Source organism: Oryctolagus cuniculus, chromosome 3 (genome assembly GCF_051225735.1).
Source record: "Oryctolagus cuniculus isolate XC-2025 breed Fujian yellow rabbit chromosome 3, ASM5122573v1, whole genome shotgun sequence".
In the NCBI taxonomy this organism is placed as follows: Eukaryota; Metazoa; Chordata; class Mammalia; order Lagomorpha; family Leporidae; genus Oryctolagus; species Oryctolagus cuniculus.
The window spans coordinates 28,052,995-28,069,145 of NC_142869.1; the positions used below are offsets into that span (position 1 = coordinate 28,052,995).

Sequence of the window (16,151 nt, forward strand, 5' to 3'; positions counted from 1 at the left end):
TCAATTCACAAAAATCAACAGTCTTTGTATACACAGGCAATGCCATGGCTGAGGAAGAACTTCTAAGATCAATCCCATTCACAATAGCTACAAAAACAATCAAATACCTTGGAATAAACTTACCAAAGACGTTAAAGATCTCTGTGATGAAAATTACAAAACCTTAAAGAAAGAAATAGAAGAGGATACCAAGAAATGGAAAAATCTTCCATGCTCATGGATTGGAAGAATCAACATCATCAAAATGTCCATTCTCCCAAAAGCAATTTATAGATTCAATGCAATACCAATCAAAATACCGAAGACCTTCTTCTCAGATCTGGCAAAAATGGTGCTGAAATTCATATGCAGACAGAGGAGACCTCGAATAGCTAAAGCAATCTTGTACAACAAAAACAAAGCCGGAGGCATCACAATACCAGATTTCAGGACATACTACAGGACAGTTATAATCAAAACAGCATGGTACTGGTACAGAAACAGATAGATAGACCAATGGAACAGAATAGAAACACCAGAAATCAACCCAAACATCTACAGCCAACTTATATTTGATTAAGGATCCAAACCAATCCCTGGAGTAAGGACAGTCTATTCAATAAATGGTGCTGGGAAAATTGGATTTCCATGTGCAGAATCATGAAGCAAGACCCCTATCTTTCACCTTACAAGAAAATTCACTCAACATGGATTAAAGACATAAATCTATGATCCCACACCATCAAATTATTAGAGAGCATTGGAGAAACCTTGCAAGATATAGGTACCGGCAAAGTCTTCCTAGAAAAGTCCCTGGAGGCACAGGCAGTCAAAGCCAAAATTAACATTTGGGATTGCATCAAATTGAGAAGTTTCTGTACTGCAAATGATACAGTCAGGAGAGTGAAGAGGCAACCGACAGAATGGGAAAAAATATTTGTGACTACGCAACAGGTAAAGGGTTGATAACCAGAATCTACAAAGAAATCAAGAAACTCCACAACATCAAAACAAACAACCCACTTAAGAGATGGGCCAAGGACCTCAATAGACATTTTTCAAAAGAGGAAATCCAAATGGCCAACAGACACATGAAAAAATGTTCAAGATCACTAGCAATCAGGGGAATGCAAATCAAAACCACAATGAGGTTTCACCTCACCCCGGTTAGAATGGCTCACATTCAGAGATCTACCAACAATAGATGCTGGAGAGTATGTGAGGAAAAAGGGACACTAACCCACTGTTGGGAATGCAAACTGGTAAGGCCACTATGGAAGTCAGTCTGGAGATTCCTCAGAAACCTGAATATAACCCCACCATACAACCCTGCCATACCACTGCTTGGAATTTACCCAAAGGAAATTAAATTGGCAAACAAACATGCTGTCTGCACATTAATGTTTATTGCAGCTCAATTCACAATAGCTAAGACCTGGAACCAACCCAAATGCCCATCAACAGTAGACTGGATAAAGAAATTATGGGACATGTACTCTATAGAATACTATACAGCAGTCAAAAACAATGAAATCTGGTCATTTGCAATAGATGGGAAAAAAAAAAAAACAAGACCTCATGAAAGATCTCTGCAAGTGAGATCCCAGTGGAAAGAATGGGGCCATCAAAGAAGGAGGTACCTTTCTCTGAAGGGAGGAGAAAACTTCCACTTTGACTATGACCTTGTCGGAATAAGATCGAAGTCGGCGAACTCAAAGGCTTCCATAGCCTTGGCAATTCATGACTAGAGCCTAGGGAGATTACTGACGCCATAAACAAGAGTGTCAAATTGTTAAGTCAACAACAGGAGTCACTGTGTATTTACTTCTCATGTGGCATCTGTCCTTAGTGTGTTGTCCAATGTGAAGTAATGCTATAACTAGCACTGAAACAGTATTTACACTTTGTGTTTCTGTGTGAGTGCAAACTGCTGAAATCTTTACTTAATATGTACTAAATCGATCTTTTGTATATAAAGATAATTGAAAATGAATCTTGATATGAATGGAATGGGAGAGGGAGCTGGAGATGGGAGGGGTGCAAGTGGGAGGGAAATTATGGGAGGGGAAGCCATTGTATTCCATTAACTGTTCTTTGGAAATGTATACTTACTAAATAAAAAAAATGTAAAAAAAAATTGAAATAAATTTCAGGTTATGATGTTCCAGTACATGTTTCAACACATATCTGAATTTTAATTTATATAAATTTCAATTAAGTATCTAAAAATGGAAGAATTTATTTTATGAGTGGATTTTACATACCATTTGAAGATTTGATGAATAATTACTCTGAATATATGAATTATTTTACTTTTAATGTAGGTAATCTATGTTCATATGTAATAATAATTTTCCAGTTCCCTGATGAAACAAACTGAAGCAAATAATTCCTGAGAGTTTTAGCTGAAATGGAAACATTTTCTACTAAGTCAAAATATCCATTTTTTTGACTCTTGAAATATTTTTACATTCAGTCTTTTAGAAATGGTTCTATTTCAGTTCAGTTTGGTTCTTTAAGGAAAGACTTAGATCATGACCATTAGTTCCTTGGAATTAGTTAAAATTTGCAGAGATTTTAGAAATTCTGGATGCCGCAAAACTGTAAATGCTCAACACTAGAACAGATTAGTGGAACTGTCTTAGAGTTTATTTTGTCTCCATATGTGGGGGTGGAATAGCAGCAAGGAACAATAATTGATAGACCACAAATGAAAATCTCTGAACCTACAGTTGGAAAGCTATCCGTGCATATACCTGTAAAGAATGGAGACATCCTTAGACATTACATTGATTGTTGACTATTGTTACTTCTGTTTCCTTTTCCAGAACTGCTTAGCAGAATAATCAGTGTCTATTGAATTCCATGACTTTTTTTTCCCTTTTCAGTACATGTAGCAAAATGTTTAACGAGTAATTGGCCTACTTTAGAAGGCTGAGAATATGTGTAAATAAAGCAATAGTTCACACTGACCAATACTAACATAAAATGTTAGTGGGTGGGAAATGCAGTCACAAGACAAAGTGGACTACGGAGAAAGTGCTAGTAATTGTAGGAGTGATAGGAAAAAAAAAGAAATGTTGAGAATTAAAAATCTACCCACATTAGTGGCAGAAAGCTTCCTAGTACTGAGAAAGACAGTTAAAACTTGGCAGTTGTGTCCAGAAGGAATAGGAAAAGTTTTTATCCAGTGTGTGGACCATGTTTTCATCATCTTCTGGTTAAATTGATCTTGATTCTCTGTTATATTTTAGAAGGTAAAAAAAGAATAAAAGTATGCAGTCTCAGGCCCTAGAGACTGACAGATACAAGCCAGAGCCCTTTGAAATCATGTCTGCCTTTGACAAGCCCTGTACTCATTCCAGATCCCCCAGGATGCAGTGTTTCTGCTGGAATCCCATTGCAAAGGATAGGAGTTTGGTTTGGGGTAGGTGTGGCCATTAAGACACATCTTGAGGCACCAACATCCCACAACCAAGTGCCTGGGTTTGAGTCTGCCTCCAGTTTCCTGCTAATGCATACCCTGGGAGACAGCAGGTGATGGCTCAAGAACTTGATTCCTTGCCACCCACATGGGAGACCTGGATTTAGTTCCTGGATTCTGGCTTCTGGCTTTGGCCTGGCACAGCCTTGGCTGTTGCAAGAACTTTGGCAGTGAAAGAGATGGGAGATCTGCCACTGAATATTAAATAAATAAATAAGAATGGCATTACTGTCTCATGTACAGTAGTTTCCCAGCCAATATCTTGGCTACCAGATTCTCCCTGTGATTTATCCTGGGAAGTGTTGCCAAATTTTACTAATTTCTTGATCATTATTATTCAATTGACCTCATTTGTTTAGAATAAATTGCAAATGTCAGCCATTGTTAAACTCCTGTAGGCCTTAGTACCAACTTGCCAGGTTTTTTTTTTTTTTTCTTTAAAAGATAAGTTAATTTTGGTGCAAAAAGTTTTTGAAATCTGTAAATTTGGTTTTGTGATATGCATGTTTCATGAACATTTTGAAGATGCTTCATAGTAGGATAGTATGTTGTTGAAGTTATTTTTTGACTATTATTAATGGAAACTCAATGAGTAAATGAAAATGGCCTTGTTTAAGTTTTCTTCAAACAAAATGATTCAGATCAGCATCTGAAAACTAAAAAAAGAGGTCTGTGTTGAATGCAAGGGGAACAAGAGACCATGCTACTATTCGCAAAGCTGCTTGTGAACTTTCTTGGTGCCCTCTATTAAGGAAGATAAATGTATGCTTTCTCTATTAACAAAAAAAATTCTTAATTTAGATGTATAAAGAAGCTCTTTCAACCTGGTGCATGTTCTCCGCAGAAGCTGATCTGTTCGCACTCCTATTGCATTCCACACTTCACTACTTTCTTAATTTTAGAAAGAAAAAAATTTTAATTGTTTTGGACAACTGTTATCTTGCAATCCTATGCTATATCCTTTTATACTGCATAGGGTTATCACATTGAAGTTTCACACAGAGGCCGTTACATAGCTCAGAAACTAGAGGTTTTGACAGTGTGACTGCTTCATGGCACACTGATAAAACAAGGCCTACCCTAGAGTTCGTGATTCAATATCTATACCTTGCTCTCTTGTTTATACCATGCTACCAATGTTATTTATTCTCTTTGTTTGTTGTGTTCTTCCCTCATACAAGTATCTGAGCTCAAATTCTTTGATTTCATTCATTCAGTATTTTCAGTTAAAAGATAAACACTCTCTTCAATTTATTATTATATGAAACTTACATCATAAGTATTTATAATAATTATTAATATACATGACCTTTTTAAAAGCTAATTTTAAAGACTTTTATTAGGAAATGAACTACATTAGAATAGAATATATGGCTTTTTAATTTTTGTGCCCTTGTAAAATTATATGCAGTATCCTTCCAGCAGTGTCAGGAATAATGTAATAAGTAAGTGAAAGAATCTCTAACTATTCCCTAACAGGACTCCCAAAATCAATACTGATATCGACAAGGAAACATATAACATCCACTATAACATGATCTACACTACTATTTGAAGTAGCAGATGAAGAATACAATGGCTGTGAATTGACCTCTTTTAGGGAAGTCTTTATAGAAATTCAAGACACCACCCAATTCTAAACTTTCGGTTAGTTTTCAGTGGCTATTTTCAAATACCAGATTCAGCAGATGCCCTATTGCAGAGGTTTTATGAGGTACTCTATTTTCCACGGAAACTCTCTTAACCACCCACATTGTGTCTACACACAAAGCCACACATTCCTTTGACTTAGAGTCTCCTGAAGTCAAGGCATTAGCAGTAGAGGTCTTTTGTGACACCATATATTGTCTCTCACGGTTTGTTATGACTCCGTTTGCTTGAGTAGGAGGTAATATTATTACTGTATTAAAAACATAATAGAATAAGTAACATTAACATAAGATTATACTCATTGTTATTTACCTCTCACTAGATGCCCTTGATATCAAGATCAGTGTAGAATATTAAAATCGTACCAACTTGAATATTTAATATAAGGACTTGCATATAAATCGTAGTTTCAAATTTAATTTATCTAATGACAATAATTAAGTTCATTATGGAAGTAGAGGAGATAAGAAATGAATGACAGGAGCAATTATTTCTATATATGGATTATCATATATGAACATGAGACTGGTAAGTGAAATATGAAAGACTTAATTAAATCACTCGCTATTTTATCTTGGGTGGATTGTAAATAACACAATTTTGTCTGCTTTCTTACTTGTGGTATATCTGAGATATAGTATTAATTGCAAAGATGGGGGAGGCTTCCTAGTTTTATTGTGTTACTTGTCTTTCATTATTAATGCCATTAGTTAACTGAGTTTATAAATGCAGAGTAAAAACAGAGAATGCTGCTTTCTTTAAAGATTATGCAGTACCTTGAAAGATAGTACTGTTATTATTAATTCCCCAGATTTCACAAATTACCATATAAAGGACTAAGTGATTAAATAATTGCTACTGCCTTCATATTTAGGTTCTGATCTATTTTAACCCCAATGTAATTTTACAAGATAAAAATTGATCAATCTTAAAATCAATTCTTTGCACTAAGAATATCTCCTGCAAAACTAATTTAATATTGTATTATTGGAGGATTAAATTCAGATACTTAAGAATAAACTGTGCTCACTTGATTTGTCAAAAAAAGCATAGTGTCTGTTAGGATGTCATTTTGTACAGATTCCATTAACAGGTTACTCTTACCAGTGGTCATTCTTATTAGGACATTAAGATGATCAACAAATATGCTGGATCTACTTGGTTATGTTAGTAACCCCAGAAGAGACAACTTGGTGAAAAGAGTCTTGGCAGTGATACAATTAGAAACAGATCCGAATCCCAGTTTGTATACTTAAAAGCATTAAGATCTTGACCTATTTCTTTTCCATTTTATAGGCGTCCCCTTATCAGGAAATTGACATAAAATTCTTCGGACAAGATTGTCCTTAGAATACAATGAATTCATATGTAAAATCACTTAGCATTGTAGCAGACACAATTCAACACAAAGCAGTAATTATGATTACTACCTGATGGAATTCTTTAAAATGGAACTTTAGGAGGACCACGGGTATGCTTACAAGGAGTATTCACAAGTCATAGAAAATGCATGAACTTCAAAAAGCTGTGCACCAGAAAAAGGTCCTCTTTAGTTTCATTTTCCATGAGCTTTTAAAGTACTCTCCTACTAAGAACTAAAAAGCGGCAAAGAACTTCTCTAGAAGCTTTTTTCATATAGAAAAAGAACAAGTGAAAACCATAGACATAATTAGAAGTGAATCATTGTTATTTCCTCTGTAATGAATAATCTGTAGCCTGGAATGATTTATTCTGGTTCTAGTACGTTTTTACTTTCCTTCCTAATAACACAATGTAGCATCTTCTTTATAAGACCCATATTGGAGCATGCTGAACTTGTTCTCCTGAGTTAGCCCTCTGTATTTCTCTTTCTGTAACATTTCAAGTTGAATCACTAGGCTATGCAGTGTTCTACCCTAACTACAAAAATTCACTAGTATCCCTTTATTACTCTTTGATAAAGAACAAGTTTATATAGTCATTTAAGTTCTCTTGCAACTCCAGAAGTTCCTTTTGGCCGTTTCCCATTTCTTCATGATTTCTTTATGCTGAGAGTGGGAAGAGATATTTCTAGCTCTCCCTGGGCTTAAATCAGAAAAGAATAGCTGGTAAAGTGCTGACAGAAAAACATGTTTAGGTTTCTGTCAATTTTCTTGCTTTGCATTTTTAATGTACAGATTACATTAAATTTAAAGCACTAGACTTTAAAAGTTCCAAGTGACCACTCACCCTGCAAATTTACTTTTTTAAAATAGATTCTCTGTCATGCCTTTACTGTTTAATGATTACACTCTCTTTAGAGATAATTCACTTAATAAAAATTTAGCGGTAGTTAACACTTTTAAGAATCTGCTAGGTTCTTTGATAAACTCTTTGCCTGTACTTAGTCATTTAGCTACTAAGTATATACGTTAATTTATAAATGAATTAAAAGTATCTGCATAATATATATGTAAACTAGATTGGTAGCAACATCAATTTTTAATTAATTTATTTTAAGATTATTTAGCTATTTACCTGCATATTTATTTTATTTGAAAGGCAGAGGAGTAAGATATCTCCTATCCCCTGGTTCACTACCTAAATGCCCACAATGGCAGAGCTGGACAGGGCAAAGACAGGAGCCAGAAACTCAGTTCAGGTCTCCCATATGGGCGGTAGGGAGCCAACTACCTGGGCCATCACCTGCTTCCTGTCAGGGTGGACATTAATAAAAAGATGGAATGAAGTAAACCTGAGATTCAATCCAGCACTCCAGTATGGAAAGTGGGCATCTCAAGAAGCAGTTCAACTGCTGCACCAAACACTGACCCCAGTTTTAAAAACATGTATAACATCAAGCAACAGTGCCTTACCTAACCTCACCTTCCCCAGATAGTAAGTTCTTGTTGTCTGAACCACTGAGCTGAAACAATTATGTGTCCTACTCTTTTTAGGTGGGAAAGTATACCTGATTGTCTGCTTCCTATGACTGCTCTAACAAATCACTGCTAACTTAGTGGCTTAAATAATAGAAATAGAGCACAGGCAGACATTCGAAATCAAGGTTTTAGACGGACTGCATGCTTCCAGGAGCTCTAGGGAAAAATCTGTTCAGACCTCCTCGTTTCTGATGGCTGCAGGTGTTCTTGGTGTGTGGATGCATCCCTCCCGTCCCTGCTTCCTTCTTCACATTGCTTTCTCCTGTTTGCAACCATATCTGATCTCCCGCTGCCTTTCTTATAAGGATACTTGTGGCTTTTAAGGTCTACTTGATAATCAGGATGATCCATTTTTTTTTTTTTTTAAGATTTATGTTATTTATTTGAAAGAGTTACAGAGAAAGGTGGAGACAGAGAGAGAGAGAGAGTAAAAGAGAGGTCTTCCATCTGCTAGGTTACTCCCCAAATGGCTGCAACAGCTGGAGCTGAGCTGATCTGAATCCGGGAACCAGAAGCTCCTTCTGGGTCTCCCACATGGGTGCAGGGGCCCAGCATGTGGGCCATCCGCCACTGCTTTCCCAGGCACATTCGCAGGGAGCTGGATCAGAAGTAGAGCTGCCAGGACTTGAACTAGAGCCCATATGGGCTGCCGGTGCTGCAGGCCAGGGCTTTAACATGCTGCACCACAATGCCAAATTCAGGATGATCCATTGTTAAAATCCCTAATTTAGTCACAACTGCACAGACCTTTTTCCCAAATAAGGTAATGTTCTCAGGTTCCTGAGATTAGAATGTAAGCATATTTTGGAGCTATTATCTATCTTCCAAACAATGATTGATGAGTGCTATCTGCCACAGGCATCATGAGAGGGACCTTGGTACCATGTGTACATGTATTTTTCATCAGTCACCTCATCTGTCATTTCCCAAAACAAATGTTAGGTTAAGTGACTTACTCATTAAAAGAATGTCAACAGGAAACACATGGCATACTAGGTTGGAGATACTGAAGAGAATATAGAGACGGGGTTCTTATAAATTTGTGGGCAGTGTTAATGAAAACTAAGATTTGTAGAAGAACCTAAGGGCTAGGAATGGCACTGGTAGGCCTAAACAAGCAGAGGGAAGGTTATCTTGAACTTGGTAGCAGCTGTGGCATTTCATAGAGAAGTGGAGAGTGGGAGGCTGGGGGTTACCCTCAACCTGAACCCAAAGGAAAGCCAGGGAGCAAGGTGCCTTGTCATCAATTGTTTGATTCTGTTTCACTGAGCTATTGGAAGGAAGGGAAGGGAGCAGGAGGCACAAGTCAAAACATGCAGGCCAAGCTCACAAGTCATTAATCGTAGTAAAAGCATAGCTAAATCGTACTTTGGAAATTTATATTCATTAAATAAAAGTTAAAAAAATAAAAAAAAAATGTTAAAAAAAAAAGCTTCCACCAAAAAAAAAATGCACTGCAATTTCCAGAATATCAAATGAAATCAACAATGTTTATTGAATATATGCAATGTGGTTTTTTTTTTTTTTTTTTTTTGACAGGCAGAGTGGACAGTGAGAGAGAGAGAGAGAGAGAAAGGTCTTCCTTTGCCGTTGGTTCACCCTCCAATGGCTGCCGCGGCTGGCGCACCACGCTGATCGGATGGCAGGAGCCAGGAGCTTTTCCTGGTCTCCCATGGGGTGCAGGGCCCAAGCACCTGGGCCATCCTCCACTGCACACCTGGCCACAGCAGAGAGCTGGCCTGGAAGAGGGGCAACTGGGACAGAATCTGGCGCCCTGACTGGGACTAGAACCCTGTGTGCCGGCGCCGCTAGGCGGAGGATTAGCCTAGTGAGCCGCGGCGCCGGCCGAATATATGCAATGTTAAGGATATCTATGTAGTCATTCAGAAATTTTCAAGGTTTTTTTTTTTTAATAAGTTACAGCAAAACAGTCAAAAAAACCTTTTTTTACATTGATGAGGTGAACCTCAATTTGAGACATAGAAAATATTAGTACATGGAAGGATGTATATTTGTATAAAATGCTAATACTTTGGAATACTCAATTAATAGCATGTGGCAAATCATTAGCTATAGAGTGAAAGGAAAATCGAAATGTGAATGACAAATCTGAATCCAACATTTTGAAACTGAATTCAAAATTGTCCCTGCAAGTTGAAATATTAGTAAAAATGTAGTAGTCAAGCTGGTATGGGAAAATTATTTTTTTGCATAATACTTATGTCCAGAAGTCCCTAAGTCAAGATGATCAGAAGATGTTTGAAATATGGGTTTGATTCCTCGGTTGGAGCCGTAGGGAAAGGCAGAATATGATGAAGATTCTGCTCATTTGTTCATAAAATTGTATCTTTGTTAGGAGCTATATATTCTACAAGGATTTGGTGATAAAAGAATGAATACAATTGACTAATATTACTAGTTTCAAAGAAATAATTAAAGACACCATACTTTTAACAGGTAATGCTAATAAAATAGAATATATGTTATAATATTAGTGGTATACATATATAAAAGCCTATTAATACCTGCCCAGGTACAAAAGCCAGAATTATAGGGGTTATAAAGAATCAGATTATGAACACAATTATCATATTTGGAATATAACATAGATTTTGATTTTGATAATGTATTTTGTTTTCTTTTTTGAAGGAAAAAATGCTGTGCTGTTTACATTGCTTCAAACTCAGATCATGATAAGTCACAAAAGTAATATTAATGCTACATGTTTTTAGCAATTCTGTCACATTTTTAAAACTATAAAATATGTTCATTCCTGAGAGTTTAGAGAACAAATCTATATGGAAGCCAAACATTACAGAAGAAAGCAAATAATATTAGTAATAAAGCAAGAGTAGTTTTTCCACATTCAAGATATGAGAGAGAAAAGCAGGTGCCAAGAATACAGAGAGAGAAGAATTAATAGGACAACACAATTATCATCAGAGGGACTTCTAAAAATAAGGGTGATGAGTGAGATAAAACAATGAAAATAAAGGCCATAAAAAATTAAGAATGAGAAAAGAACTTTGTTGACTTTGTGACTTTGGTGAAAAGGAGAAATAAACAACATGGGACTTGGCAATGCTTCCAGCATAGGGATAGGGCAGGACTGAAGGCACTTTCCTTCTTAGAATGCAGGACACCTGAATATGTTTGTGCATACAGGGAAGATGCCAATAAGGAGTGAAGGTGAAGTTGCACTAAAGACAATTGTTGGTAACATGATGCTTAAAGAACAGAAGGAAATACTACCAAGAGTACATTTGACAAAGATACAAAGCTTGTTTTTTTTTTCTTTCCAGATATATAGGCCAAAGTAAATGAAGTAAGTATTCACTAATAAATTAAAAACTAGGAGCCAGCATTGTGGCATAGTTGGTTAATGCTAGCATCCCATATCAGAGTGCAAGTTCAACTGCTGGCTGCTTTATTTCCAATTCAGCTTCTTGCTGATGTACCTGGGACAGCAGTTAAGGACAGTTCAAGTAATTGGGTGTCTCTTACCGGTATGAGAAACCAAGATGCAGTTCCTGGCTCCTGGATTCAGCCTGTCCCAGACCTGACTTTGTGGTCATCTGGAGTGTGGACCAGCAGATGAAAAAGCTCTCTCCCACCACCCCTGTGTCCCTCTGTCTTTCTAGTAAATAAATACATCTTAAAAAAGATGGTGGGCTAAGTCTCCACCTGTGGCATCAGCATCCTATCAGGGTGCCAGTTTGTGTCCCCGCTGCTCCTCTTCCAATCCAGGTGTCTGCTATGACCTGGGTAAGCAGTGGAAGATGTCCCAGTGCTTAGGCCCTTGTACCCATGTGGGAGGGCTGGGAGGCAGCTCCTGGCTCCTGGGTTTGGATTTGCTTAGCTCTGGTTGTTGTGGCCATTTGGGGAATGAACCAGTGGGTGGGAGACCTCACTCTCTGTCTCTCCTTCTCTCTGTATCTCTACCTCTGAAATAAATAGATAACGTCTTTTAAAAAAAAGCAAGAAATCAAAAACTAAAATAAATCACTATTATTTTGGAGATTCAAAATTGATTTAGGCTATATCCTCATGAATCTGTGCCTTCCTTTAACAATGTTTAAATGAATGCAGGTTTATGCATGCAGATGGAGAGAGTTGTCCTTAGTCAAATAATGACAAAATGGAAGAACAATGGAGCAGGTGTGTGGTCTGGTGACAGAAATACTTCACTATAGTTGTAACCAGTGGTGATGAGGCTGTGGTAAAGGTGAATGAAGCCTCACAGACACAAGGAATTAAAAGATTTAGAAAGAAATCCAGTCTTCTTTCTACAACCCTACATGGGCTTGACCCCAAATGCCCTACATGTATTGTCAATCTCATCTCATATTATTATAGCCCTGGAGAAACTACAGGCACATGAGCCTTCTCAGAGCTTCCAAATGTCAACCTAGTTCAGCTTGCTTAGCCTTGAATGATGTTTCCTAGAATTTGCATATTTGACTTCTCAAAAATCACATCTTGGGACACATTTCCTAGTGATCCCTATCTAAAGGAGATCTGAAACCACCATTTTATTACCTATCATGATATCCTATTTGTTTTCTCCACATTCTGTAATATAAGTTATAGTTAATGTATCCATATGTTTTATACTTATTGGCTTTCTTGTTTACTGGTTGCCTCTTCCAATATAATAAAAACTCCGTAAGGATAGAGATGGTACTGTAGACATTGACTCAATCATAGTCACAGGCACATAGTGAGCATGTCCTCAATGATATATTTAAGTGAGTATATAGCTAGAGAGAGGAAAATATAGAAAGAATGAACAGAAATTCCGTGTAACAAGAGGTCTCTGGGAGGAGGGAGAAAACACAATCAAAAATAGAATTCTACAACATGTAAACTACCTAACAAAGGTCTTCCTTGTGTGTCTGAGTTAAATAATAACTAAATCTAACATATGGACACTCAGTGGATGAAGTTGCAAAATGAAGATGAGAAACTGATGATTCCAAAGGTTAGAATGTTTCTAATCTTTATTTTTGAGGTACACAAAAATGAAACCCAAAGGTGTGGGCATTTAGTACATTGGTTAAGATGTTTGCATCCTGTACTGAAATACCTGGATTCTATTCCCAGCTCTAGCTCCTCATTCTAGATTCTTGCTAATTCAGACCCTTGGAGAAAGCTATAATGTCTCATAATTGGGTTCCAATCACCCATGTGGGAGATTCAAATGGTATTCCTGATTCCCAGATTTGGCCTCAGCACAGCCTCAGCTGTGTATCATTTGGGAAATAAACCAGTAGATAGGAACACTGTCACTGTCTCTTTATTTGTCTTCTTAAATGAATAAAACAATAAGTAATTTTGATAATGCCATGCATGGGAAGGTAATATTATGACCACTGAACAATCTTGATGAACTTGAACTGATGAACATATTAATTTAGCTTGCCCAACTGTTACTCACCTACTTGCACAAGTAAATTATTATTTATTCTAGACATGAATGAACAGATGCAAATTTCATTTATTTTATTATCTTGGTACCATCTGTAGATTGGCTAATAGTTTCATTTCATTTTTCATCATTATGTACATCATTACCTTCTTTGTATTCTGCCTCACCATCACCCTCACTATCTCTAAGGTGAGCATGTATTTCAAGCATTAACAAATCTGACTTGTGTTAAGTGCACTTTTTTATGTCTGTACTAATTATCTCTCTTTTCTTTTCCTCTATACCCATTTTTATCTCCTTATCCTTGATACAATAAGATTTTCCCAGTTTTCAGCTGGAGGTTATCGAATTAATGGTCCATACACATAATGAAACAGTAAAGGTTTGGCTGAAGTTAACATTTTTTCAACAAAATAGCCCATAGCTTTTCTGGCGGCCGTATGTTTTTTTTTTTTTTTTTTTTCCCTTTCCTTTTTCTGAAACCACTGACCAATGTGAGTGAGAAAACAAGCTGAAGTGGCAAGGTATAAATATCTAATGGCTGGGCAAAATGATGCTTTAATGTGAAAAATGGCATTGTTCACTTGTAATATTGTACAGAAATGTCTTCCCTTCAGAATGAAATAGAGATACAAATAGCATATGGCCTGAGACGAATGGCACATGTGCTGCAGTGCTTTCTGTCTGTACCCTGGTAGTCCCTTGGTAGCTTGACAAAATATCCTTATTCAAACTAGACATCATGATACAGAAAAGTGTTTCTGTGTTAAGAGTTTTCAGTATAGCACCTGTTACATTCTTCCCCTCTGTCCAATGAGAAAACTTCTAATTCACCTTTTTTAAACAGCAAAAAGGGAAACAAAGACATGGGATGCTTTTACTTCTATAAAAACAGATAATGTACCTGTCAAGTTGTATTTATCCCTGTGGCCTTCACAGACAGTTGCTGGCGACAGCAGCACAGATTCCAAAATTGCTTCCATAGGCCCCACACAGAGATAAGTAACAGAGAACATAATTAATTTTAACACAAAGTAATTTATTGAAACCGAACACTCTATGATTAAAATATTGAGTTTTTTTTCCCTTTCCATGCCATTCATCACACTAAATGAATCCACATTCCCTTTTCTTTATCTATTCCCCTACCCTCCAAAAAAGCCATCTGCTATTTCCTTTATGAAAAAAATAAAACCTACAATTAGTGTCTTGTTCATCTTTTCTTTCTCAAAAAAAAAAAAAAGAGGACTATTATGCAAATACTCTGCAATTTGGTTTCAAATACTCTTTGTAGTGTGATGAGCAATTTTCCTTAATACAAACCCAGCTTTTTTGCCAGGACTTACTAATCAATTTTTTAAAAGAGAACTTTCATGCAACTTTTTTTATGCTTCTGTAATGTAAACTTTTCAAATGCATACTTAGAATGGAATTATTATTATTCCTTAAGTAGTTGGGGGAAAAACACACAATACTTTTATAATGCTTTACATGTTTTATCCTGAAAAAGAAGGCTGCAATCACCTCAAAATCTTTTTTTCTATCTTAAATTCCATCACTCTCTTTTTCCTTAGGAAATGACACATATCAAGTACTAGCCTTAGTAAATCAAAGAAATAAATTTTCTATGGTTTTTCTCAAAGCACATTCTATGTGAAGAGAACTTCCCTGTAAACACAAGTGTGTTGTTTTTTTTTATTTGTCTGCAAGAACTAAAGTATAATGGGCCCAATTCATTCAGGTGGGCTCCTATGAAGTGCTTAAGTCTGTCTTCTTAATAATATGAATGTCTAGTGTGGAGTGTTATTGGAAGTGACATAAAAATTATGATGTTTTTACTATCATAGGAACTAACCTTTCACTAAGAATCAAAAATCCTGAGTTTTAAGATTGATTCTGCTACTGACTGGTCATATGACCTGGGGCTGTAGTCCCAATAAGCCCTCATTTCTTCATTTCAGAGTTGAGAACTACTATGTTCTTAGACTGCTTCATATGGTTATAACAAGGGTCTAACACTGTTGTGTGTTATTGCTTTTGCATTGGATTACTGAGATATTTGATGCAGACATTAATATGGGCCACAGGTTCTCAAAGCTCTTATTTCCTAGTGGCTTTACCTAGAGTTCTTGTTGTAAATGGAGACTCCTAAATTTCACTTGTGTACCTGACACCCTGAGTATGGGGTCACAAAAGTAACACTTGTAATGATAAGTGCAAGTGATAGACACACACACACACACACACACAAACTGAGAGCTACCAAAAAAGAAACAGAGTAAATTCAGTATAAGTTTAATAGATATCTAATATTTAACATAAAATTATGGCATTGAAACTGAATAGATGTTTCCATAGATCCAGCATGGCTTTATCTCTGTAATGAATTTTAACTTTATCATCACACACTTTTTTATGTGTCTTATCATGTTGACATTTTTAGTGAGTTCAGGACTGCTTCTTTGCAAAATGTGCTACAGTGTGGATTTCTCTAATTGTGGTTACAGTCAAATGAAATAGTGACAGAAATACTATGTAAGTGATTCTGTGTGACTTCATAAAAGCAAAATTTTATTACTATTTTAATAAGAGATGAACGTTGCTTTATTTGTACATATCAAACTATAACAAAATGCATAAGCATACCATTTTTGATTATGCTTGTCTCAAACTGTAGAAAAGACACTTAAATTACTGGAGGCAAATGTTA

At 36.4% G+C, this 16,151-nt stretch overlaps 1 protein-coding gene across 4 annotated transcripts in view; it reads left to right on the top strand.

Moving 5' to 3' along the window:
• Positions 1-16,151, top strand: part of ERBB4 (erb-b2 receptor tyrosine kinase 4) — a 1,252,881-nt gene that overhangs the window by 1,067,043 nt on the left and 169,687 nt on the right. The window lies entirely within an intron of this gene.